Genomic DNA, 27,519 nt, shown 5'->3' with positions numbered 1-27,519 from the left:
TTGTAAATGAATAAAAGTGCATATTTGATTCATGTTCCCTTGGTATGTTTCTGTGTAATACCCTTAAACTGGACACTTAATGAGACTCGTGTTAGTTTAGAATGTTCACAGCCAGTGGATCGGTCTGGGGAGACCTATCCTGACAAAGCTGACACTGTGGTGCCACCAAGTCGGTTAGGGTGGCCTGTCTCAGCTGCCCGGGTGAGACCCTAAGCAAACACAGTGTAGGATTAATTGAATCTATGAACTGGACCAGATTTCCAGTATTGCCCTGGACCTTGGAGATTGATGGACAAAACTAGAAAGTTACACCCGACCCCAAGACTCGATTGTTATACTACACTAGGTGTCGGATTGGGCTGTCCTTGATGTACCAATCAGTGAGATCCTTAGCGGGGGTCAAAACCTGGGTATGTTGGGACAGTCCGAGAATTCATCTGAGTGGGTGATCATAGTGACAGGATCAGCCCCTTTGTCGGACAAAGGTAATGATCGGGGATGCACTCTCACTGATGGAAACCAAGACTGCCAGCAGCTGATTTCAACTGTTGAGATTTGTTTTGCAAAGTGTATTTTATATGAGATATAAAAGTATATATATATATATATATATTATGGTTTCTCAAATGTTTGCAAAAAGGTTTTAATTCCCGGGATCCATATAAGTAGAGAGTGCAACACTATTCCTTGCAGCCGAGGGAGAGGTCCTCTCTTGTCAGGCAGTGTGTGATCATTATGGGCTGAGAGGTTAAGTGTAAGACCATTGAGGATAATACCTGATGGGCTAATCTTGCATCTGCCCACAGTCCCTGGGTGTTACAAGGTGGCTTGGCCCAGGGACCACTTAGGGTAAGTGTTGGGCCAATAGAGCCCATTCGATGGGTTTCAGGGGGTGCACTTGTTAGATAGTTTTGTATGCCCTTAGTTTCAATCCGATTTGATGTACTTTTGTTATTTAGTGGAAATAAATAAAGTGCATGTTTGATTCATGTTGTTTGGTTTAATTCTGTGCAAGACCCTAAAACTGGACACTTATAGAGACTCGTGTTAGTTTTAAATATTCACAGCCGTTGGATAAGTCTGCGGTGATTTATCCTGCCAAGGCTGATACTGGTGTGCCACCAAATGTTGGGATGGCCTGTCTCAGCCACCAGGGTAAGACCCAAGGCACATGCAGTATGGGATTACTTGAATCATTGAACCGGACCAGATTTCCAGTATTGCCCTGGACCTTGTAGACAGATGGGCAAAACTGGAAAGTTACACCTGACCCCTAGACTGAGGTTAAGTGTAAGACCATTTAGGGTAGTACCTGATGGGCTAATCTTGCACCTGCCCACAGTCCCTGGGTTTTTATAAGATGGCTTGGCCCAGGGACTACTTAATGTAAGTGTTGGGCCCATAGGGTCCATATGATGGGCTCAGGGGTTTACTGGGTCTTTCAGTGAATTCGGTTGGGCCTTGTATTAAAGGCTGGGCCGAACCCATGTGGCTGGTGTGTAGATCAATGCTTGGGTCCCACGCCATACAAAGAAGCCCAATTGGGCAGCAGATTGGAAACTAGCTAAACACTGAACATCTAATGGGCCAAAAGCCCATTTCGAGCTGGGCTGATATGATCACCCATCTATGGGGCGAATCTGAGATTAATGTTAGTAAAAGGATTGGGCCTTTAACCTTATCCACTCCAGGAGACCAAATTCAAATTAGATTTGAATCTGGTAACCTCCTGATAAAATCAGGAGTAAACTAACTTAATCTGCAGATAGGATTAAGATAATCCCCTATTGATAACTTCTAATTGGGAGGTTTCTTAATCAAGAAGAAAGGAGGAGAAAAACAAGAGAAAATACATCAGAATTCAAACTAGGGTTTTGGTGAGAGAAAACTCCCTGCGAATTGAGATCAGATCTCATTCATACTCCAGAGAGAAGAAAAGCAGTTCAGCCATCTTCGTCCTTGGAGTTCTCCTCCTGCCGCCACCATTCACTCTTGCAAGATTCGATCTTTGCAACCATAGGAAGTCAAGAAATCAGTTCTTGACATCAGTCTTGCAAGAAAGACTGAAGAAGATTCAGTGTTCAGAGTTTCCAGAGGATTCTTGCGAAGGATTCAGTGTGTAGGACGCACCCTACTGGTTCCGTTCCATCCACAGTTGTGTCATCTTCAGCAGGAGCGGATCCTGGTTTCTTCTTTGGGTGTGAACACCAACTTTGGGAGATACTGCTTCTCTGGATCAAGTATAATCCTCCCTTTTACCTTTTGGTTCAGATTTTGTTCGATTATGGTTCAAATAAGATCCTTGAATATGGTATTCAAAATTTAGGGAATACGATCCCAGTTGGAGGAAGGTAGGAAATTTTTGAAATTCGCCCACCCATTCCGCAACCTTTTGGCATCTATTAGATGGATCCTACCATTCCTTCAGCACTGTCTTTAACAGTGTATTCGGCCAGGCCTTGTAACAAAGGTTGGGCTGAACCCATGTGGCTGATGTGTTGATCAATGCTTGGGTCCCACGACATACAAGGAAGCCCAACTGGGCAGCAGTTAGGAAGGTTAAGTGAGCACATAAGCTTAATGGGCCTAAAGCGCATTTTGAACAGGGCTATTCATTTAGTTAATTAAAGGGGCGAATTTTGAGTTGGATTAGCAGGTAGGATAGGGTCTTCACCCTATCCACTCAGAGAGTCTAGATCTGAATGTGATTCAGATTTAGAAACCTCGTAATAAGATTAGGAGAAAGCTTATCTAATCTGCAGATAAGATAAGGGTTTATCCCTATCACCTAAAGAGAAGTCTCATCCAAATATGATTTGGATAAGCTGTTCCTAATTGGATTAGGAGCTGATCTTTTAGGTTAACAAAAGAAGGGGGCGGCATCCAAGAGACAAGACATCAGATTTCCTTTAGTGCTGAAAACAAGAAGAGAGAATTCTGCACCCTGCGAATACTCTCTTGCCGCCTTCCTGTTCTTGCCACCCTGTTTGCCAGTTCGATCTCCAGTTGTGGGAGAAGTCAAGATTGGATCTTGACATCAGTTCTTTAAGAAAGGATTGAAAGGAAGCTGTGCTCACGTACCATCCTACTGATTCTTGCGAAGGACAGAGTTCTTGGAGAAGAACACTACTGATTCAGCTCCATCCTGCACTACGCCATCTTCAGTGGGAACTGGCAAGACAGGCAAGAGAAAGAGGAAGGCAAAGAAGCCTTAGAAGAAAGCCACTAAGAGCAAGAAGCAGAAGAAAGACAATGTTAGACAGTTTTGTATGCCCTTAGCTTCAATCATTTTGATGTACTTTTGTTGTTTAGTGGAAATAAATAAAGTGCATGTTTGATTCATGTTGTTTGGTTTAATTTTGTGTAAAACCCTAAAATTGGACATTTGTAGAGACTCATGTTAGTTTTAAATGTTCACAGCCGTTGGATAAGTCTGGGGAGATTTATCCTGCCAAGGCTGATACTGGTGTGCCACCAAGTGTTGGGATGGCCTGTCTCAGCCATCAGGGTAAGACCCGAGGCACATACAGCATGGGATTACTTGAATCCTTGAACCGGACCAGATTTCCAGTCTTGCCCTGGACCTTAGAGATAGATGGGCAAAACTGGAAAGTTACACCTGACCCCTAGACTCGATTATGACACTTCACTAGGTGCTGGATCAGGCTGCCTTTGATATGCCAATCAGTGAGATCCTTAGTGGGGATCAAAACCTGGGTATGTTGGGGCAGTTTGAGAATTCATCTGAGTGGGTGGTCATAGTGACAGAATCAGCCACTTTGTCGAACAAAGGGTAATGATCGGGAATGCACTCTCTCTGATGGAAACCAAACTGCCGGCAGTTGATTTCAATCGTTGGAATTTTGTTTTTGCAAAATTAATATATTTACATATATGTACGGTTTCAAAATGTTTGCAAATGGTTTTAATTCCCGGGATCCATGTGAGAGGAGAGTGCGGCACTGTTCCTTGCAGCCGAGGGAGAGGTCCTCTCTTGTCGGGCAGTGCTTGATCATTAAGGGCTGAGAGGTTAAGTGTAAGACCATTTAGGATAATACCTGATGGGCTAATCCTGCACCTGCCCACAGTCCCTGGGTTTTTATAAGATGGCTTGGCCCAGGGACCACTTAATGTAAGTGTTGGGCCCATAGGGTTCATACGATGGACTCAAGGGGTTCATTGAGATTTTCAGTGAATTTGGCTGGGCCTTGTATTAAAGGCTGGGCCGAACCCATGTGGCTGGTGTGTAGATCAATGCTTGGGTCCCACGCCATACAAAGAAGCCCAACTGGGCAGCAGATTGGAAACTAATTAAACACTGAATACTTAATGGGCCAAAAGCCCATTTCGAAGTGGGCTGATATGATCACCCATCAATGGGGCGAATTTGAGATTGAAGTTAGCAAAAAGGATTGGGCTCTTAGCCTTATCCACTCTTAGAGACCAAATTCAAATCAGATTTGAATCTGGTAACCTCCTGATAAGATCAGGAGTAAGCTAACTCTATCTGGGAAAGGGATTAAGATTATCCCCTATCCAAATACTGATTTGGATTGGGATAACTCCTAATTAGGAGATTTCTTAATCAAGAAGAAAAGAGAGGAGATTTTCGAATGAACCAAGAAAAGGAAATCAGATTTCGATCCAAGAGGTTCTGGTAAGCAAGAAAGGTTCCTGCGAATTGAGATTAGATCTCATTCTCTCCAGATAAGAAAATAGTTCAGCCTTTTGTTTCTGGAAATCTCCTCCTGCCACCGCCATCTGCATTGTTGCAAGATTTGATCTTTGCAGAAAAGAAAGTCAAGAAACCAGTTCTTGACATCAGTCTTGCAAGAAAGACTGAAAGAATTCAGTGTTTAGTACATCCAGGGGATTCTTGTGAAGGATCCAGTGTGTAGGACGCACCCTGCTGGTTCTGTTCCATCCACAGCTGTGTCATCTTCAGCAGGGACAGATCTTGGAGCATTCTTTGGGCGTGAACACCAACTTTGGGAGATACTGCTTCTCCGGATCAGGTATAATCCTCCCATTTATCTTTTGGTACAGATCTGGTTTGATTAGGGTTCAAGTAGATCCTTGAATATTGTATTCTAAATTCAGGGAATATGATTCCCAGTTGGGAGAAGGTAGGAAATTTTTGAAATTCGCCCCACCCATTCCGCAACCTTTATGGCGTCCATTAGATGGATCCTACCATTCTTTCAGTGGTGTCAGAGCCACAGGTTCGAATCTTGAACCAAAAGAAAATCAGATCTGACCCTGCGCAGATGGATAGAAGGTGTTCTTTCAAGATTGCGCAGATTGTCTTTTTTTTTTTTCAAGAAACTGTTTCTTGTTAAGGGCGATTGATCTGAAATTAATTTCTATTAAATCCAAAATTTATTTGGAATTGTTCTTTATTTATTTTGATTTAATGGACTGTTCAAACCTGGAGATCGCAGTGCAGTTTTAGCGCAGATGGTCTGCGCACCCTTTTTCTTTTCTATTTATTTATTTCATTAAATTCGGTCTGTAAATAATTTTTTTTTTTTTTATTTTTAGACTGAATGTATAGGATTTGATCAAGAATGTAATTAATAGAAATAGGATTTCTGTTATTTTTCTTGATTAAAGAAGATGGAAGAAGATGGCGGCGCTGGAGATTTGCAGATGGAGAAATCGTTTTCTGCGATTTGCAGTTTATGAAACTGCAACCCTTGTGATTAACCTCTGTTTTGCAGGTGGTGCGAACAGTCCATAATTGTTTTGTGTTTGCTAGAAATCAAAACTGTTAATTTCAGATCATTCAATAATTAATTCTTGAATTGAAAATCAGTTTTGGACCATTTCGGACTAGATTGGACCAAAACTGTTTGGACCAAATCTGGGTTTCGAAAGGGGCTGTTCTCAGTCCAATTGTCTCACACTTTTGTTCCAAATCTGATGTTCAATTACAGGGATTAATTCGGCCCACCTGTAAAGCCCAGTTTTAAAGGGTTAAAACTGCAAAAGCCCATTATTGTGAGATAAGCTGTATGGGCCGAACTGCTGTCTGCGATTCAGCCCATACACCTAGTGGACATTAATCGTTAATGACTTGGTTTTTAAATGGGCCGTTGAATGGGCTTTACAGCAATTAATTGATTGGATCAATTCCTCCTTTACATGTGATGTTTGGATGTTTGATGTGCTGCGACCATGGGCCATAAGTACTTGGCTCGTGATGACTCGTTAGTGGCTCTTGCGCACACCATGGCTGAATGCACATCATTGCCATGGTGTCCCTGAAGGTCATTGGATGACCCCCCTCTTTGCCTGGTGGGCCCCACAACCCTGAAAAGGGATGCGTACGGAACCCCTAGCCGATTAAGGCCCACCAGAAATCTGACTTTATGAAAGTCAGTGGGAGCCACTTTGGTTTGACCTAAATTAGAACTAGGCCGTGATTTTGTTCCCTCCAGCAAATATGAATGCAAGTGATAGGGAGATCCATATGATGGACTCTCTAAAGGCCTTCCGTCATTAGCACAATGATGGGTCCATCAGTAATGAGGAAACGCACCATAAAATTGGGCTATCCATTTGCTGTTGGATCTGTTAGAGTGTTTCATAAGATGATAGGGGCGTCATAGACCGATGTGGGAGGGGCTTCACCAGAAAATGGGAACTCTCTCACGGTACCTTGGCGTAACCTGAATATGATGGGTGTGCACTCACTGACAGAAGGGTTTACCTGAAAACGGCTCTGAACCTTGTCTGACAGAGGCCAAAGGGAAACATGTTTGATGAGTGGATATGATCCGTCACAGAAAGGTGGTGGGGTTATGCAGCTGAAACAGTTGGCTTCACGCACCCCATGTGATTTCCCACATTTCCAGAGACATTTCGTCGTCTCCGTCACTGAGATAGGAGGGAAATCTCAGAGATGAACAAATGGGAATGGAACATAGATTAAAAGCCATAGCTATGTAGGTAAACATGAATCAAACTAAGGTTGTGGACTAATGATTTTGCTGTTTTATCAGAAAATGGCAAACGGTCAATTTGCAAAGCTTCTAGACGATAACAAGCTTAAGGGCCCAAACTATGCCGACTGGTACAGAAATCTTATGCTGGTCCTAACTTCTGAAAAGTTAGACAAGGTAGTGAAAAATCCTGCCCCGGAACGTCCGGGTGATAGGGCTTCTGAGGCCCGTAGGAGGGACTACCAAGATTGGGAGGATAAGAACTCCCTAGCCCGCTGCTTTGTCATTGCCTCATTAGACAACTCAATACAGAGGCAATTCGATCAGATCGAACTTGCCAAGGACATATTGGACAGTCTAAGGACAATGTATGAGGAGCAGAACCGTTCTACTCGACAGAAGGTCCTGAAATTGTTCATGACCGCGTAGATGACCAAAGGGCAGAAAGTTCATGACCATTGTCTTCGGATGATGGGATACATCAACGAACTTGAAGCTCTTGGATCCGGGCTAGATCTTGGCACGCAAGTGGATGCCATCCTAAATTCTTTGCCCTCTTCCTTCAATGCGTTCACTATGAACTACAATATAAATAAGCTGAATGTCAGCGTCCAGGAACTCAGCAATATGTTGCAGAGGGCCGAGGATTTACTCAAGAAGGATGAGCCTGTGGTTATGCTTGCTGAAGCTAACAAATCGGGCAAGAGAAAGAGAAAGGCAAAGAAGCCCCAGAAGAAGACTACCAAACCCAAGAAGCAGAAGAAGAACAAGGCATTTGATGTCTGTCACTTCTGCAAGCAGACCGGCCACTGGAAGAGGAACTGTCCTACCTACCTGGAATCTAAGAAAGGTAATATCGAAACTTGTGTCATAGAAACTAATATGTTAGTTACTTCTGTGTCCTGGTGTGTTGACTCCGGGGCTTCAACTCATGCGTGTAACTCACTGCAGGGGTTCAAAGTTAGCAGAAGGCTGAGTGAAGGTGAAGTGACACTGTTCTTGGGAACAACTGCAAGTGTTGCAGCTGCGGCAATAGGAACCGTAGAATTAGTTTTTAAAGAAGGAGTCCTTGTACTTAAAGATTGTCTTTATGTACAGAACTTGAGAAGGAATTTAATTTCTGTTTCAAAATTGTGTGCTGATGGATATACTGTTTACTTTAGTAATATGATTACTGTTAAACGGAATAATAAATTCATCGCATGCGGGGAGCTAGAGAACGGTCTCTATGTTTTGCATCCTTCTTTGGAAACTAACTTAACCGAAACTACATCGGTCGAAAATCCCAAGAAAAGGACTCGTGATACAGTAAATCTCACGTGCCTCTGGCATTACCGACTTGGCCACATCGGTATCGACCGAATCACAAGACTGGTAAAGGATGGTCCTTTGGATTTTCTAACCGTAGAAAATCTTCCCACTTGTGAACCTTGCCTCCAAGGTAAGATGACTAAGCGGCCATTTGACGGTAAGCCTGAAAGATGTGCAGGCACACTTGACCTAATACATACTGATGTATGTGGTCCCCTGAGTGTTAGGACACGGAATCAACACGTGTACTTCATCACCTTTACAGATGATTTTTCACGATATGGTTACGTGTACCTAATGAGACATAAGTCTGAATCATTTGAAAAGTTCAAAGAGTTCAGACAGGAAGTCGAGAAACAGTTAGAGAGAGAAATTAAGGCCCTTCGATCAGATCGAGGTGGCGAGTATCTCTCTGACGAATTCAGGGACTACTTAAAGGCCAATGGGATAGTGTCACAACTAGCTCCTCCTGCTACACCTCAACTCAACGGTGTTTCAGAGAGGAGAAATAGGACCTTGTTGGACATGGTCCGGTCACTTCTCGTACGCTCAGAATTACCCACATCCTTTTGGGGATACGCATTAGAGACTGCTATCTACGTGCTGAATAGGGTTCCAACCAAATCAGTTCCGAAAACTCCATATGAGCTTTGGACCGGAAGGAAGCCAAGTGTGAGACACTTGAAGATTTGGGGTTGTCCTGCACACGTTAAAAGAACAAGTGCGGACAAGTTGGAATCTAAAACCAGCCGTTGCCTGTTTATAGGCTACCCAAAGGATTCGGTGGGTTATCTATTCTATGACCCAAGTGAGCAGAAAGTGTTCTGCAGTCGAAGCGCCCGATTCTTAGAATCCGATTACATCCTGGACACCCATCGTCAGGAAATAGTTCTTGATGAGGAGAGCTCAGGAGCAGTGGGAGATGACCCACAAGTTCCAGGTAATGACCAACCTAGAAGGTCCACCCGGGTATCCAGACCACCAGTCCGATATGGTTATGACCAGGATAGTTACCTGGTGGAAGCCTTGACTAGTGAAGAGGATCCCGTGTCTTACGCGGAAGCTATGTTAGACATAGACTCCCAGAAGTGGGTGGAGGCCATGAGAGCCGAGATGGACTCAATGGAGACCAATGGAGTCTGGACTCTAGTGGATCCGCCCTCCGGGGTAAAAGCAATTGGTTGCAAATGGATCTACAAGAGGAAGAAGGGCCCCGATGGCAGGATTGAGACCTTTAAAGCTCGTTTGGTGGCGAAAGGGTATACTCAGAAAGAAGGCATCGACTATGAGGAAACCTTTTCACCGGTGGCCATGCTTAAATCCATTAGGATCCTGCTAGCTGTAGCAGCGTACCATGATTACGAGATTTGGCAAATGGATGTCAAAACAGCGTTCCTGAATGGAAATCTTAGTGAAGATATCTACATGCAGCAGCCGCAAGGCTTCATTGCTGCCGGTCAGGAACACATGGTATGTAAACTTAATAGATCCATATATGGACTTAAGCAGGCTTCTAGGAGTTGGAACATCCGTTTTGATTCTGCAGTCAAAACGTTTGACTTTGAGCAGAATCCGGATGAGCCCTGTGTTTACAGGAAATCCAGTGGGGATAAGATCACCTTTTTAGTCTTGTATGTGGACGATATCCTACTCATTGGGAATGATGTAGGAATGTTGACTTCGGTCAAGGTATGGCTATCACAGCAGTTCTCCATGAAAGATCTCGGAGAAGCTTCATACATACTGGGTCTTCGACTCTATAGAGATAGATCGAAGCGGATAATTGGATTATCCCAGGCTGCTTACATTGACAAAATTGTCAAAAGATACAGCATGGAAAACTCCAAGAAAGGAAACGTTCCTTTCAGGCACGGAGTCACTCTCTCCAAGAAGATGTCTCCCAAGACTTCTGAGGAGATTGAGAGCATGAGAGACGTTCCCTATGCCTCAGCTGTGGGGAGCATCATGTATGCCATGTTGTGCACTCGCCCGGACATAGCTCAGGCGGTGAGTGTGGTAAGCAGATTCCAGGCAAACCCAGGACAGGAGCATTGGACTGCTGTGAAGAACATACTCAAATACCTTCGAAGGACGAAAGAGTTTTGTCTGGAATTCGATGGTAGTTCACTGCAAGTTCTAGGGTATACCGATGCCGATTTCCAGTCGGATCCAGATGATAGAAAGTCTACATCTGGGTATGTTTTCATGATAGGATCGTGTGCTGTTTGCTGGAAAAGCAGCAAACAGGGGTCCACTGCAGACTCCACAACCGAGGCCGAGTACATTGCCGCAAGTGAAGCTGCCAAGGAAGCCGTGTGGATGAAGAAATTCATACACGAATTGGGAGCGATTCCATCCAGCACATCACCCATCCCGTTGTTGTGTGACAACAATGGAGCGATCGCCCAGGCTAAAGAGCCTCGGGCCCACTCGAAGTCAAAGCACATCGAGAGGAAGTACCATGTACTGCGGGAGATCGTTGGTAGAGGGGACGTCCTAATTCAAAAGGTAGCATCAGCGGATAATGTGGCAGACCCATTGACTAAGCCACTGACACAGAAGGTGTTTGAGAAACACGTGGAAAGTATGGGACTCCGGCTTGTACCAGATTGGACCTAAATGCAAGTGGGAGCTGTTAGACAGTTTTGTATGCCCTTAGCTTCAATCATTTTGATGTACTTTTGTTGTTTAGTGGAAATAAATAAAGTGCATGTTTGATTCATGTTGTTTGGTTTAATTCTGTGTAAAACCCTAAAACTGGACATTTGTATAGACTCATGTTAGTTTTAAATGTTCACAGCCGTTGGATAAGTCTGGGGAGATTTATCCTGCCAAGGCTGATACTGGTGTGCCACCAAGTGTTGGGATGGCCTGTCTCAGCCATCAGGGTAAGACCCGAGGCACATACAGCATGGGATTACTTGAATCCTTGAACCGGACCAGATTTCCAGTCTTGCCCTGGACCTTAGAGATAGATGGGCAAAACTGGAAAGTTACACCTGACCCCTAGACTCGATTATGACACTTCACTAGGTGCTGGATCAGGCTGCCTTTGATATGCCAATCAGTGAGATCCTTAGTGGGGATCAAAACCTGGGTATGTTGGGGCAGTTTGAGAATTCATCTGAGTGGGTGGTCATAGTGACAGAATCAGCCACTTTGTCGGACAAAGGGTAATGATCGGGAATGCACTCTCTCTGATGGAAACCAAACTGCCGGCAGTTGATTTCAATCGTTGGAATTTTGTTTTTGCAAAATTAATATATTTACATATATGTACGGTTTCAAAATGTTTGCAAATGGTTTTAATTCCCGGGATCCATGTGAGAGGAGAGTGCGGCACTGTTCCTTGCAGCCGAGGGGGAGGTCCTCTCTTGTCGGGCAGTGCTTGATCATTAAGGGCTGAGAGGTTAAGTGTAAGACCATTTAGGATAATACCTGATGGGCTAATCTTGCACCTGCCCACAGTCCCTGGGTTTTTATAAGATGGCTTGGCCCAGGGACCACTTAATGTAAGTGTTGGGCCCATAGGGTTCATACGATGGACTCAAGGGGTTCATTGAGATTTTCAGTGAATTTGGCTGGGCCTTGTATTAAAGGCTGGGCCGAACCCATGTGGCTGGTGTGTAGATCAATGCTTGGGTCCCACGCCATACAAAGAAGCCCAACTGGGCAGCAGATTGGAAACTAATTAAACACTGAATACTTAATGGGCCAAAAGCCCATTTCGAAGTGGGCTGATATGATCACCCATCAATGGGGCGAATTTGAGATTGAAGTTAGCAAAAAGGATTGGGCTCTTAGCCTTATCCACTCTTAGAGACCAAATTCAAATCAGATTTGAATCTGGTAACCTCCTGATAAGATCAGGAGTAAGCTAACTCTATCTGGGAAAGGGATTAAGATTATCCCCTATCCAAATACTGATTTGGATTGGGATAACTCCTAATTAGGAGATTTCTTAATCAAGAAGAAAAGAGAGGAGATTTTCGAATGAACCAAGAAAAGGAAATCAGATTTCGATCCAAGAGGTTCTGGTAAGCAAGAAAGGTTCCTGCGAATTGAGATTAGATCTCATTCTCTCCAGATAAGAAAACAGTTCAGCCTTTTGTTTCTGGAAATCTCCTCCTGCCGCCGCCATCTGCATTGTTGCAAGATTTGATCTTTGCAGAAAAGAAAGTCAAGAAACCAGTTCTTGACATCAGTCTTGCAAGAAAGACTGAAAGAATTCAGTGTTTAGTACATCCAGGGGATTCTTGTGAAGGATCCAGTGTGTAGGACGCACCCTGCTGGTTCTGTTCCATCCACAGCTGTGTCATCTTCAGCAGGGACAGATCTTGGAGCATTCTTTGGGCGTGAACACCAACTTTAGGAGATACTGCTTCTCCGGATCAGGTATAATCCTCCCATTTATCTTTTGGTACAGATCTGGTTTGATTAGGGTTCAAGTAGATCCTTGAATATTGTACTCTAAATTCAGGGAATATGATTCCCAGTTGGGAGAAGGTAGGAAATTTTTGAAATTCGCCCCACCCATTCCGCAACCTTTATGGCGTCCATTAGATGGATCCTACCATTCTTTTAGACAAAGCATTGGATGCCTGTCACTTCTGCAAGATGACCGGCCACTGGAAAATGAATTGTCCTGCCTACCTGGAATCCAAGAAAGGTAACTTCGAAACTTGTGTTATAGAAACCAATTTGTTGATAGCTTCTGCGTTCTGGTGTATTGACTCTGGGTCTTCAACTCATGCGTGTAACTCACTGCAGGGGTTCAAGGTAAGCAGAAGGCTGAGTAAAGGAGAAGTCACACTCTACTTGGGGACTACTGCAACTGTTGCAGCCGCAGCCATAGGAACAGTGGAGTTATTTTTTAGAGAAGGAATAATTGTTCTGAAAGATTGTCTTTATGTACAAAATTTAAGGAAAAATTTGATTTTTGTCTCAAAACTATGTGCAGATGGTTATTCTGTCTTCTTTAGTAATACGATTACTATTAAAAGAAACAACAGATTCATCGCATACGGGGAACTGGAGAATGGTCTCTATGTTCTACATCCTTCTCTAGAAACTAACATAACCGAAACTACGTCAGTTGAAATCCCCAAGAAGAGAGCCCGTGATACAGTTAATCCCACGTGTCTGTAGCATTACCGACTTGGCCACATCGGTGTTGACCGAATCACAAGGTTGGTAAAGGATGGTCCTTTGGATTTTCTAACTGTAGAAGATCTTCCCACTTGTGAGCCTTGCTTACAAAGCAAGATGTACAGGCACAGTTGACCTAATACATACTGATGTATGTGGTCCCCTGAGTGTTAGGACACGAAATCAACATGTGTATTTCATCACCTTCACAGATGACTTTTCACGATATGGTTACGTGTACCTAATGAGACACAAGTCTGAATCCTTTGAAAAATTCAAAGAGTTTAGACAAGAGGTCGAGAAACAGTTAGGGAGAGAAATTAAAGACCTTCAATCAGATCGAGGTGGTGAGTATCTCTCTGACAAATTCAGGGACTACTTAAAGGACAATGGGATAGTATCACAATTAGCTAATCTAATCTGTAGATAAGATAAGGGTTTATCCCTATCACCTAAAGAGAAGTCTCATCCAAATATGATTTGGATAAGCTGTTCCTAATTAGATTAGGAGCTGATCTTTTAGGTTAACAAAAGAAGGGGGCGGCAGCCAAGAGACAAGACATCAGATTTCCTTTACTATTGAAAACAAGAAGAGAGAATTCTGCACCCTGCGAATACTCTCTTGCTGCCTTCCTGTTCTTGCCGCCCTATTTGCCAGTTCGATCTCCAGTTGTGGGAGAAGTCAAGATTGGATCTTGACATCAGTTCTTTAAGAAAGGATTGAAAGGAAGCTGTGCTCACGTACCATCCTGCTGATTCTTGCGAAGGACAGAGTTCTTGGAGAAGAACACTGTTGATTCTGCTCCATCCTGCACTGTGCCATCTTCAGTGGGAGCAGTTTTTGAATCCTTCTTTGGGCGTGAACACCTCCGTTGGGAGGTACTACTTCTCCGTATCAGGTATAATTCTCTCCTACTCCTTTTGGTTCAGATCTGATTCAGTTTAAGGTTCAAGAATGATCCTTGAAAATATGATTTTCTAAATAGGGAATGCGATTCACAGTTGAAGGGAGAGAAAAATTTTTGAAATTCGCCCCCTTATTCCGCAATCTTTCGGCATCCATAGGATGGATCTCTCATCCCTTCAAGTTCTTCAGCTCCTTGCAACATATTGCTAAGCTCTTGTGAGCTGACATTTAGCTTGTTCATGTTATAGTTCATGATGAACGGATTAAAGGAAGGAGGCAAAGAATTAAGGATAGCATCTATCTGGGTCGCAAGGTCCAGCCCGGATCCAAGAGCCTCCAGTTCGTTGATGTAACCCATCATCCGAAGACAATGGTCGTGAACTTGTTGGCCCTTGGACATCTGTGCAGTCATGAACTGTTTCAAGACCATCTGTCGAGTAGAACGATTCTGCTCTTCATACATCATCTTGAAACTGTACAATATATCCTTGGCAAGTTCGATCTGATTGAACTGCCTCTGTATTGGGTTGTCCAAGGTGGCAATGATGTAACACTGGGCAAGGGAGATTTTCTCCTCCCATTCCTGATAGTCTCTCATTCGGGCCTCAGAAGCCCTATTACCCGAATGCTTCAGGGTATGATTCTTAGCCACTTTGTCTAAGTTTTCAGAAGTTAGGACCAGCATAAGGTTCATGTACCTGTCAACATAGTTTGGGCCCTTCAACTTGTTGTCATCAAGCAACTTTGCAAATTGTTCGTTTGCCATTTTCTGATAAAAGAGCAAACATCAGTCCACAACCTAATTTGATTCATGTTCATTACATAGGTATGGATTTTAATCTACATTCCATTCCCATTTATTCATCTCCGAGATTTCACTCCTTTCCCAGTGACGGAGACTGCGGGTTGTCTCTGGAAATGTGGGAAACCACATAGGGTGCATGGAGCCAACTGTTTCAGCTACATAACCCCACCACCTTTCTGTGAAGGATCATATCCACTCATCATATGAGTTTTTCCCTTTGGCCTGGTGAAGCCCCTCCCACATCGGTTTATGACGCCCCTATCATCTTATGAAACACTCAAACAAGCCCAATAGCAAATGGATAGCCCATTTTCTAGTGTGTTTCCTCATTACTGAATGACCCATCCTCATGCTAATGATGGAAGGGCCTTTAGAGTGTTCATCATATAAATCTCCCTATCACGTGCACTCATATTAGCTGGAGGGAACAGTCAATTACGCCCTAGTTTGATCTAGGTCAAACCAAAGTGGCTCCAACTGACTTTCATAAAGCCAGATTTTAGTGGGCCTAAATCAGCTAGGGTTCCACATGTAACCTCTCCATGAGGTGTGGGGCCCACCACTGAGGGAGGTCATCTAATGACCAAAAGGGACACCATGGCAATGATGTGCATTCAGCCATGGTGTGTGCAAGAGCCACTGTCGATTGAGCATGGGCCAAGTACTTATGGCCCATGTACGTAGCACATCACACAATATTAACCATAATATTGATCCGATCAATTAATTATCCGATCAATTAATTATCTGTAAAGCCCTTTTGAAACCCAATTTAAATCCATAATATTAACCATTAATATTATCTAGGTATATGGGCCGAATTAGGGTTGATGGGTTCGGCCCATATAGCTTTATCCGTAGAGTGGGCTTTTAGCAATTTTAACCATTTAAAACTAGGCCTTTACAGGTTGGGCCGAATTAACCATTTAATTAAATATCAATCCTCAGGCCAATGAGTGGGAAAATTAGGGCTGACTTTCAGCCTTGATCGAACCCTAGATTCGGTCCAAACAATTTGAACCAATCTTGGTTCGAATGGGTCTAGGGTTTGATCTTTAATTCATGAAAATAATATGAAATTAAACACTGATGAAAGAAAATCAAGAATCAGTCAAACAGGGTTGTTCGCACAATGCATCCTGCAAAACAGAGGTTAGATCACAGTTTGCAGTTTCATAAACTGCAAATAACAGATTGCGATTCTCCCATCTGCGAAATCTCCTTCCTTGCGCCGCCATCTTCGGTCCAAAATAAAATAAATAGAAATCCTAATTTCTATTAATAATTACATCAGATCGAATACCTATACATTCAGTTTAAAAAATAAAAAAAAAATATTTTACAGACCAAATGTAATAAAATAATCCATAATCTACAAAATCGCAGGTTCCCTACGCAATTCAAGACTTCGATCTCCTCTTGTATGAACAGGCCATAAATCAAGAAAACCATAAAGAACAATTCTAAACAATAATAAGATTTATATAAAAATTAATTTCAGATTATTTGCCCATAATTTTGGGAACAAATTTCCCAAAACCCTTATCTGCGCAAATCGGGTAGAACGCCTTCTGCCCATTTGCGCAGGTTCAGATCTGAAACAAATTGGTTCAAGATTTGAACCTGGCTCTGATACAACTGAAGCGATGAGAGATCCATCGTATGGACACCCAAATCTTGCGGAATAAAGGGGGCAAATTTCAAAAATTTTTCTCTCCCTTCAATTGGGAATCGCATTCCCTATTTAGAAAATCATATTTTCAAGGATCAATCTTGAACCATAAACTGAATCAGATATGAACCAAAAGGAGTAGGAGAGAGGTATACCTGATACAAGGAAATATTATCTCTCAATGAAGGTGTTCACACCCAAGGAAGGATCCAAAGACTACTCCCACTGAAAATGGCGCAGTGTAGGATGGAGCAGAATCAGCAGTGTTCTTCTCCAAGAACTTTGTCCTTCGCAAGAAACAATAGAATGGCACATGAGCACAGCTTCCTATCAATCATTTCACCAAGAACTGATGTCAAGATCAAATCTTGACTTCTCCCACAACTGGAGATCGAACTGGCAAACTTGGGCGGCAAGAACAAGGAGGCGGCAAGAAAGAATTCTGCAGCGTTGCTTAATTCTTCCTTCTGTGATTTCAGCTCTCAAGAGGATGTGAGTATGTGTGTCATCTAAAGGCTGGCGCCCCCTCCTTCTTTTGTCACCCTAAAGGATCAGCTCCTAATCCAATTAGGAGTTGCTGATCCAAATCATATTTGGATCAGACATCCTTTTAGGTGATAAGGATAAACCCTTATCTTATCTGCAGATTAGATTAGCCTTCTCCTAATCTCATTAGGAGGTTTCTAGATCTGAATCATATTCAGATTTGGACTCTCTGAGTGGATGGGGTTAAGACCCTATCCTATCTGTTGATCCATCTTAGAATTCGCCCATATTTAACTTATTAAATTAGTCCAGTTCGAAATGGGCTTTAGGCCCATTAAGCTTATGTGCTCACTTAGCCTTCCTAACTGCTGCTCAGTTGGGCTTCCTTGTATGGCGTGGGACCCAAACATTGATCTATACATCAGTCACATGGGTTTGGCCCAGCCTTTATTACAAGGCCTGGCCGAATACACTGCTATGGACAGTGCACCCCCTGAAACCCATCAAATGGGTTCTATGAGCCCAACACTTACCCTAAGTGGTCCCTGGGCCAAGCCACCTTGTAACACCCAGGGACTGTGGGCAGATGCAAGATTAGCCCATCAGGTATTACCCTCAATGGTCTTACACTTAACCTCTCAGCCCATAATGATCAAACACTGCCCGACAAGAGAGGACCTTTCCCTCGGCTGCAAGGAACAGTGTTGCACTCTCTGCTTATATGGATCCCGGGAATTGAAACCTTTTGCAAACATTTTAGAAACCATAATATATATATATACTTTTATATCTCATATAAAATATATTTTGCAAAACAAATCTCAACGATTGAAATCGGCTGCCGGCAGTCTTGGTTTCCATCAGTGAAAGTGCATCCCCGATCATTACCAATGTCCGACAAAGGGGCTGATCCTGTCACTGTGATCACCCACTCAGATGAATTCTCAGACTGTCCCAACATACCCAGGTTTTGACCCCCACTAAGGATCACACTGATTGGTACATCAAAGATAGCCCAATCCGACACCTAGTGCAGTATCATAATCAAGTGTAGGGGTCGAGTGTAACTTTCCAGTTCTGCCCATTAATCTCCAAGGTCCAGGGCAACACTGGAAATCTGGTCCAATTCAAAGATTCAATTAATCCTACACTGTATGTGCCTAGGGTCTCACCCTGGCAGCTGAGACAGGCCACCCCAACCGACTTGGTGGCACAACAGTGTCAGCCTTATCAGGATAGGTCTCCCCAGACCGACCCACTGGCTGCAAACATTCTAAACTAACACGAGTCTCATTAAGTGTCCAATTTAAGGGTATTACATAGAAACCTACCAAGGGAACATGAATCAAATATGCACTTTTATTCATTTACAATAAACTCATAAAGTGCATCATTCTGATTGAAGCTAAGGGCATACAAAACTGTCCAACACCTACTTCCTAGTTAACCTGACTACTGAGCCTTTTTCATACATTTACATACACAGCTATAAATAATACTTCCAAATAGCAACAAAACTACAGAAAACTCATCAGAACAAGTTTGCATTATTGTAGTAGATAATTTAATTCCAACAATAAAGAAAAATAGAGCAGGAAAAGAGAAAGGAGATAAGAATTTCACCATATCAAAATTGAACCTAATAACAGCTACACTAATATGTGGGGCTAAAAAGACATAAGTCTACACATTAAAGAATCTTTGAGTAGAACTAAGCGTAAGCCACCATCACGTAATGTGATAAATGTTGCATGAAATTAATCATCCCATAATACTGTTCAGAATAAAGTATTTGAGTACATAAAAGAACTTTATTAATGACAAAACATTTAGGCTATGATTATAGAGGCAATAACAATGACATTTTTAACTGCAAAGAGACCTTACTACTAAATCATAAATTTTACATATTTCTAACGAAACATCATTTATAGAAGAAAATGAATGGATAGTTGAGAATATTCAAACATATGAAGCCAACAATTTCAGTAGTATTTAGAAAGAAAGATTACTCCATTGGTGTTGAAGCTTGTCTTGCACTACCAGTCCCAAGCTCAAAGGGAGGGGGTGCATCAGGTTGTCATTTGTCACAAAAAGGTGGGACTTAAGTCACTTCAACAGAAGGGTGGGGAAGATCAAGAACATCAAGAAGAATCATAATAGTGGGGTGGAATTTCTTAGGAAATTCATGAAGGTGCCAACTGGCTGAGTTGGTGATGTAACATGGTCATTGTAATAGAGACCTAGATCAAATTCAATCTTCCTTTGGGTTAATTGGTGTTTGGGAATGAGTTAAACTCCCACCCCTCAGTTGTTTATCCCATTTGCCTAAAAAAATCTTTCAACAACTTCTCAAGAGCTGTATAAACATGCTCAAAGTTGTATATAGGTATAATTAACCAATTTATTATTCACTATTGCATATATCATATAGAAGCTCCACTTTTTTTTCTCTCTTCTTGTTTCCCAAAAACTAAAATTGGTAGTGTTGGTTACAATAAATTTCATCAGTTGAGTTGCTAGCTAGCTTACAACCATGGATCTTGTTTATTCTTTGATATTTAGTTGTTGATTGCTTCTTTTTATATATAAGTAGATATGAAATTGGTAGCAGATAGATTTTTTTTTTTGCTTCTCCTCCATTCTTTCTCACATATTCTCATATTTTCTAGTTCTCTTCTTCTCTTCTAGTTATCTTTATAAATGCATGTAAACAAAAGAGACAAAATGGAGCATTGACATACTTTCCTTCCTAAATTTCATTTTTGTTTTGGAAAAAAAAAGTTATGAAAAGCTTAACCTCATCCATATAAGTGTCATATGATCGCATATTTAAATAGTGGTTTTAGTATGAGGATATATGTTTTATAAAGTTAATCCTTATACCTTTCGTTGAAAATTTTAAAAATTTCTCATTGAATGTACTTTAGATGGATAGTTTGGATGATCTGACACTGATTGCAATTGTTGGTGCTGCTTCTTCTACTACTACAGTACTAGAGTATGCATTGCCTTAGTAGATGAATATTTTAATTATGTTAATAAAGAACCATTCAATAGTCGAGATGTACAAATAATGATTTATTAAAACGCCTTTATCATACAAAGGAAATTGATTGTTATAATCAACTTAGAATGGGAAAAGAGTCATTTGCAAGGTTGATAGAGATACTTGATAAGCTTAAGTTATTCATAAGAACTTGGGGTGTTTTTAGGCTTAATTGTTGAGATTCTAGGGTTAATTTGGGTATTTATGAGTCAATTTAATGCATTCGGATGTTTTCTCACTTTTCAGGTAACTAATCGCCAAAGATGAAGGTTCTGTGTCAATTTGGGACAATCTAGGGTGAAAAGGGGAGCACTTCGTGTTAGACAGTTGTATGCCCTTAGCTCCATTCAGAATGATGTACATTACGAATTTATTGTAAATGAATAAAGTACATATTTGATACAAGTTCCTGTGGTGTGTTTCTGTGTAATACCCTTAAACTGGACACTTATGAGACTCGTGTTAGTTTAGAATGTTCACAACCATTGGATAAGTCTAGGGAGATTTATCCTATCAAGGCTGACACTGGTGTGTTGCCAAATGTTGGGGTGGCCTGTATCAACCGCCAGGGTGAGACCCAAGGCACATGCAGTGTAGGATTAATTGAATCTTTGAATCGGACCAGATTTCCAGTATTGCCTTGGACCTTGGAGATTGATTGGCAAAACTGGAAAGTTACACCTGACCCCTAGACTCAATTATGATACTGCACTAGGTGTCAGATTGGGTTGTCTTCGATATGCCAATAAGTGAGATCCTTAGCGGGGGTCAAAACCTGGGTATGTTGGGACAGTCTGAGAATTCATCTGAGTGGGTGATCATAGTGACAGGATCAGCCCCTTTGTCGGACAAAGGTAATGATCGGGGATGCACTCTCTCTGATGGAAACCAAGACTGCCGGGAGCCGATTTCAATCGTTGAAATTTTTTTTTGCAAAATATATTTGTATACTGATATACATATATATATTATGGTTTCCAAACGTTTGCAAAAGGGTTTTAATTCTCGGGATCTATGTGAGTAGAGAGTGCAACACTGTTCCTTGCAGCCGAGGGAGAGGTCCTCTCTTGTCAGGTAGTGTTTGATCATTATGGGCAGAGAGGTTAAGTGTAAGGCCATTGAGGGTAATACCTGATGGGCTAATCTTGCATCTGCCCACAGTCCCTGGGTGTTATAAGGTTTCAGGGGGTGCACTGTGCATAACAGTGTATTCGGCCAGGCCTTGTAACAAAGGCTGGGCTGAACCCATGTGGCTGATGTGTAGATCAATGTTTGGGTCCCACGCCATACAAGGAAGCCCAACTGGGTAGTAGTTTGGAAGGCTAAGTGAGCACATAACCTTATTGGGCCTAAAGCCCATTTCGAATTGGGCTGACTTGATCAGTTAAATGAGGGGCGAATTCTGAGTTTAGATTAGCAGATAGGATTGGGTCTTAACCCTATCCACTCAGTAAGTCCAGATCTGAGTGTAATTCAGATATGGAAACCTCCTAATAGGATTAGGGGGGGGGGGGGGGCTGATCTAATCTGCAGATAAGATAAGGTTTTACCCTTATCACTTAAAGGAAATTCTGATCCAAATATGATTTGGATCACCAACTCCTAATGGAATTAGGAGTTGTTCCCTTTAAGGTTATAAAAGGAGGAGGGGGCGGCAGCCTTTAGATACTCATCACATTCTGTCTTCAAAGCTGAAATAACAGAAGAGAGAATTCAGCGTCATTGCGTGAAATCTCTCTTGCCGCCTCCTTCCTGCCGCCGCCATATCTGCCAGTTCGATCTCCTCTTGTCAGTAGGAGTGATCAAGATTGGATCTTGATATCAATCCATTGTGAAAGGGCTGATTGGAAGAAGTGCTCAAGTGTCGTCCAGCTGATTCTTGCGAAGGATCTGGTTCTTTTGAAGAATGCTGTTGATTCTGCTCCATCCTGCACTGCGCCATTTTCAGTGGGAGCATTTTTTGGTTCCTTCCTTGGGCGTGAACACCTCCATTGGGAGATACTATTTCTCTGTGTTAGGTATATCCCTTTCCTACTGCTTTTGTTCGGATCTGATTCGGTTCATGGTTCAAGATTGATCCTTGAAAAATATGACTTCTAAAATAAGGAATATGATTCTCAGTAGGATGGAGAGAATTTTTTTGAAATTCGCCCATTCTATTCCACAAGATTCGGGTGTCCATATGGTGGATATCTCCTACCTTCACTTCGGCCCACAAAGAAGCAAGACCCAGCTGAAAATCAAGAGAACAGTAGTTCGGCCCACCAAGAACAGTAGCCTAATTCGCAGCCCTAGAGGGGAGAAAGGCGGCTGCCTTTAGAGAAGAGGAAAGGTATAAAACGAAAAGAAAAAGAAAGGATTAGGGTTCGAACCCCAAAAAGAAAATTGAAGAAGAGGAATTGCTAGAGAGAAGAGAGGGCTACTGAATGCGAATTGGAGAAGGAGCATAGCAAGGAGATCGAAGATTGATTGAAAGATTCATAAGTTGTCTTCTTCTTTGGTTATGCAGTTTGGTAACCTAGATTTGATTAGGGTTTCTTGAGGTTTCTCTATTGAATCTTTCTTCTTTCTTTCTTTCTTTTATGCGAACCATGATGAGTTTTAATTCTAACTTGTAATTAATTTTTAGCAGATCCTATTGAGTGTGATTTAGTCTTGGGATTTTGATTTGGGTTTCGATTTATAGAATAATCTTGGCCGAATTGTTCTTGCATCTTGGATTACTTGAATTACTTGAGAAAGAGTTTAGGTAATCAGATCATCTAATCAAGAAAATGGACTGAATGCATCTTAGAGATAAGTTGCATGGTTCGGTTAGCACTCATTCATACTTGAATTGATGACCTGTGAATTCTGTGTACTTAATTCATCTATGGTGATTAATTTCTAATAGAGATATAGGAATTGTCGTACATAGATAGGGTGGGCTGCACTCGAGAGAGGCTGCTCACAAATTAGGGTTTCACCAACCCAAGACTAAATTCACTTCAGTTGGACAACCTAAAGATCTGATTAATAAATCGGTCCTGTCAATTCTTGTATGCAGTACTCTTCGTATCATTAAAAGTGGTTTGATCTGAAATTAATTAGGGTAGTTTGCTTGTTCTTAATTACATCATGAGGGGCTAGGTTTCTATTGTTAGGGACTAATACCTGATCATGCATTGATTTTCAGTCATTAATAAAATTGATGAGGTTCTTGCTATATTGTGTTATTTGTGCTGATTACTTATCATTGATTGATCACCTATGATTCATTCTTTAATCAAGATTATCCATCGAGAGATGATAGTCGAGGTGGAATTAATAACACTTATTTGACCAATAATTAGGAAGAGATATCATTTGTTGGTAGGATTTCCTTATAGGTGTATTAACAGCTTGTGTTTATGCAAAGAGAATTTCGATCGAAAGAATGAGAATTCATCGATTGTAATTTCATTTAGTTGAACAAAGGGTTAGCTAGTCGACTCTTGAGAAAGATTGACTAGTGCTTTTAGGAACACCTTGGAATATAACAACCCTCATGGGATTGTATTGAGAAGAAATTAATAGGTGGCTAAATAATTCATTCCTCGTGGGAACGATTCTGTATTCCTTACTATATTACTTGCATGACTCCGTACTCTTGCGGATAGCGGTCAAGTTTTTGGCGCCGTTGCCGGGGAATGTATTTTATTTAACACCATAATTAATTTAGTTTCTCTTGATTTATAGCGCAGTTTTTTATTAGTTTTTGCAAACTTTGTTTGTTTACTTTCTTTCTTTAGGTAGTGTTTTGGTGTAAGCAAACAACTCAAAGTTCACAACCCAAACTTCTTCGGTTCAGACCTGAAATTGAGAAGTTTGTTAGAGAAAATAGGAAATCTCAGCAAGTAAGGCTTTCAGAGATGGCAAAAGATAATGGAGGTAACCAAGTAGACCGACAAGATAATGAGAGAACTTTTAGAGACTTTGCTATTTCTGGACTACATGGTACACAACAGAGTATCACAAGGCCAAACATCAATGCCAATAACTTTGAGATTAAGCCAGCTCTACTCCAAATGTTTCAATCAAGCGTGCAGTTTTATGGCATGGGCAATGAAGGCCCTAATGCTCACATCGCAAATTTCTTGGAAATTTGTGATACCTTCAAATACAATGGAGTTTCAGATGATGCTATTAGGCTGAGGCTTTTCTCTTTCACCTTGAAGGATAAAGCTAAAGCGTGGTTAAATTCTCTACCAGCAAATTCCATAACCACATGGGCAGAGCTGGCACAGGCTTTCTTGGCTAAGTATTTTCCCCCAGCTAAAACCGCAAAGATCATCAAAGACATCACTACCTTTCAGCAATTTGAGAATGAATCATTGTATGACGCTTGGAAAAGATTTAAGGATTTACAGAGAAGCTGCCCTCACCATGGCTTACCTAAGGGACTTTTGATTCAGACTTTCTACAATGGAGCCACTCGCACTACTAGAGATACTATTGATGCTGCTGCAAAAGGTTCCTTGATGAGGAAAACTATAGATGTTGCTTTTGATCTCTTAGAGAAAATGGCAGCTAATAATTGTTTGTGGCCAGCCGAGCGGCTAAATCCACCTAGACAGGGAGGCAAATCAGAAGCGGACTCCATAGCATCCTTGCAAGCTCAAATTTCAAGCTTCATCAAGCAATTGGGCACCATGAACGTGTAGGCCAACGCCATCAACAATTCTATGCAACCAATCTGTGAGTATTGTAATGGTATAGGTCATGTTAGTTCTGACAGTTGTGTTGGAAGTTTTAATTTTGCAAGTGGGAATTTTATGGAGCAATTCACTTTATGGGGAATCAATTCCAAGGAAGGCAAGTCAACAACCCTTACTCCAACACATATAACCCAGGGTGGAGAAACCACCCCAATTTTTCATGGAGTAGCAATAACAACAATGCTGGCAGTTCCAGTTTCCAAAACAACAACACGCCTAGATAGCAAGGACCACCAGGATTCCAGCCACATCCTCAGCAGGATAGATCAGCTTCTTTTGAAGCCAAGCTGGATAAATTCATGGACATGGTGAGTAGCAAGATGAGCAGCCAGAATGAGGCCCAGAGAAGGATGGAAGCTAAATTTGATCAAATTGCAAAGAACCATTCATCTTCAATTCACAATTTGGAGGTGCAGATAGGCCAACTAGCCAATGCTGTTTTGGCTAGGAACCAAGGTAATTTACCAAGCAACACTGAGACTAATCCAGGGGAGCAACACAAAGCAATTTCACTAAGGAGTGGGAAAGTGTTGGAGCCAAAGCAAGATGTGTAAAGTAAGAGGGCAGGTACAGATGTTGAGAGTCCTTCATCAACCAATGATGAAATCTATGATGAAGAAACCAGTGATAAGTCATAGGGGAACCAAGGTGACAAGGAGAATCACTCTAATGCCCAACCTTCACCCTATGTCACACAAATCCCTTTTCCTCAAAGACTGAAGAAGTAGAAGACTGAACAACAATTTTCCAAATTTTTGGATATTTTTAGGAAGCTGCAAATCAATATTCCTTTTGCTAAGGCTCTTGCTCAAATGCCTCAATATGCTAAATTTTTGAAGGAGATCATCAATAATAAGAGGAGATGGGAGGATGATCAAATGGTCTCATTGAATTAAAAGTGCAGTTTAATCATCAACAACAAGATGCCTGCCAAATTGAAAGACCCAAGGAGTTTTACAATTCCATGTGTTGTTGATAGCATTGAGTTTCCTAAGTGTTTGTGTAATTTAAGTGCTAGCATTAATTTGATGCCTTTGTCTATTTTCAGGAAACTTGGTCTTGGAGAAGTGAAACCTACCTTGATGACTTTGTAGTTGGCAGATCATTCTATCAAGAAACCTCATGGCGTGGTTGAGGATGTACTTGTGAAAGTGGACAAGTTTATATTCCCTGTGGACATTGTTGTGCTCGATTTTTAGGAGGACTGTGATTGCACCCTGATCCTTGGCAGACCGTTTCTAAACACAGGGAAAGCTTTGGTTGATGTGTATGAAGGAAAGCTGACCCTTTGAATTAGTGATGACAAAGTGGAGTTTAACATGTCCAAGGCTATGAAGCATCCTATGGAGGAAGAACTTTGTATGAGAATTGATGTGTGAAGGGTTGAGAGATCCATCGTATGGACGCCCAAATATTAAGGAATAAGGGTGCGAATTTCAAAAATTTTTCTCTCCCTTCAACTGGGAATCACATTCCCTATTTAGAAAATCATATTTTCAAGGATCATTCTTGAACCTTAAACTGAACCAGATCTGAACCAAAAGGAGTAGGAGAGGATTATACCTGATACGGAGAAATAGTATCTCCCAATGGAGGTGTTCACACCCACGGAAGGATGCAAAGACTGCTCCCACTGAAGATGGCGCAATGCAGGATGGAGTAGAATCAACAGTGTTCTTCTCCAAGAACTCTGTCCTTCGCAAGAATCAGCAGGATGGTACGTGAGCACAGCTTCCTTTCAATCCTTTCTCAAAGAACTGATGTCAAGATCCAATCTTGACTTCTCCCACAACTGGAGATCGAACTAGCAAAGAGGGCGGCAAGAACAGGGAGGCGGCAAGAGAGTATTCGCAGGGTGCAGAATTCTCTCTTCTTGTTTTCAGCACTGAAGGAAATCTGATGTGTGTCTCTTAGGCTACCGCCCCCTTCTTTTGTTAACCTAAAAGATCAGCTCCTAATCCAATTAGGAGCAGCTTATCCAAATCATATTTGGATAAGACCTCTCTTTAGGTGATAGGGATAAACCCTTATCTTATTTACAGATTAGATTAGCTTTCTCCTAATCTCATTAGGAGGATTCTAGATCTGAATCATATTCAGATCTGGAATCTCTGAGTTGATAGGATTAAGACCCTATCCTATCTGCTAATCCATCTCAGAATTCGCCCCTTTAATTAACTAAATGAAAAGCCCAGTTCGAAATGGGCTTTAGGCCCATTAAGCTTATGTGCTCACTTAACCTTCCTAACTACTGCCCAGTTGGGCTTCCTTGTATGGCGTGGGACCCAAGCATTGATCTACACATCAGCCACATGGGTTCGGTCCAGCCTTTGTTACAAGGCCCGGCCGAATACACTGTTAAAGACAGTGCACCCCCTGAATTGGGCTCTATGGGCCCAACACTTACCCTAAGTGGTCCCTGGGCCAAGCCACCTTGTAACACCTAGGGACTGTGGGCAGA

General features: G+C 41.9%; 1 non-coding gene and 1 pseudogene across 1 annotated transcript; one reads left to right on the top strand and one right to left on the bottom strand.

Annotated features, from left to right (window-relative positions):
• LOC148804447 (uncharacterized) overlaps positions 1-27,519 on the top strand; it is a 150,998-nt pseudogene that overhangs the window by 109,435 nt on the left and 14,044 nt on the right.
• LOC148804450 (small nucleolar RNA R71) lies at positions 24,627-24,733 on the bottom strand. Its single transcript, XR_016081578.1, has one exon. It is a non-coding gene; the product is annotated as a small nucleolar RNA R71 (small nucleolar RNA).

The sequence above is a fragment of the Nelumbo nucifera genome, chromosome 1 (genome assembly GCF_055504915.1).
Source record: "Nelumbo nucifera cultivar China Antique chromosome 1, China Antique-T2T, whole genome shotgun sequence".
In the NCBI taxonomy this organism is placed as follows: Eukaryota; Viridiplantae; Streptophyta; class Magnoliopsida; order Proteales; family Nelumbonaceae; genus Nelumbo; species Nelumbo nucifera.
This window is presented reverse-complemented; position numbering and strand designations above follow the sequence as displayed.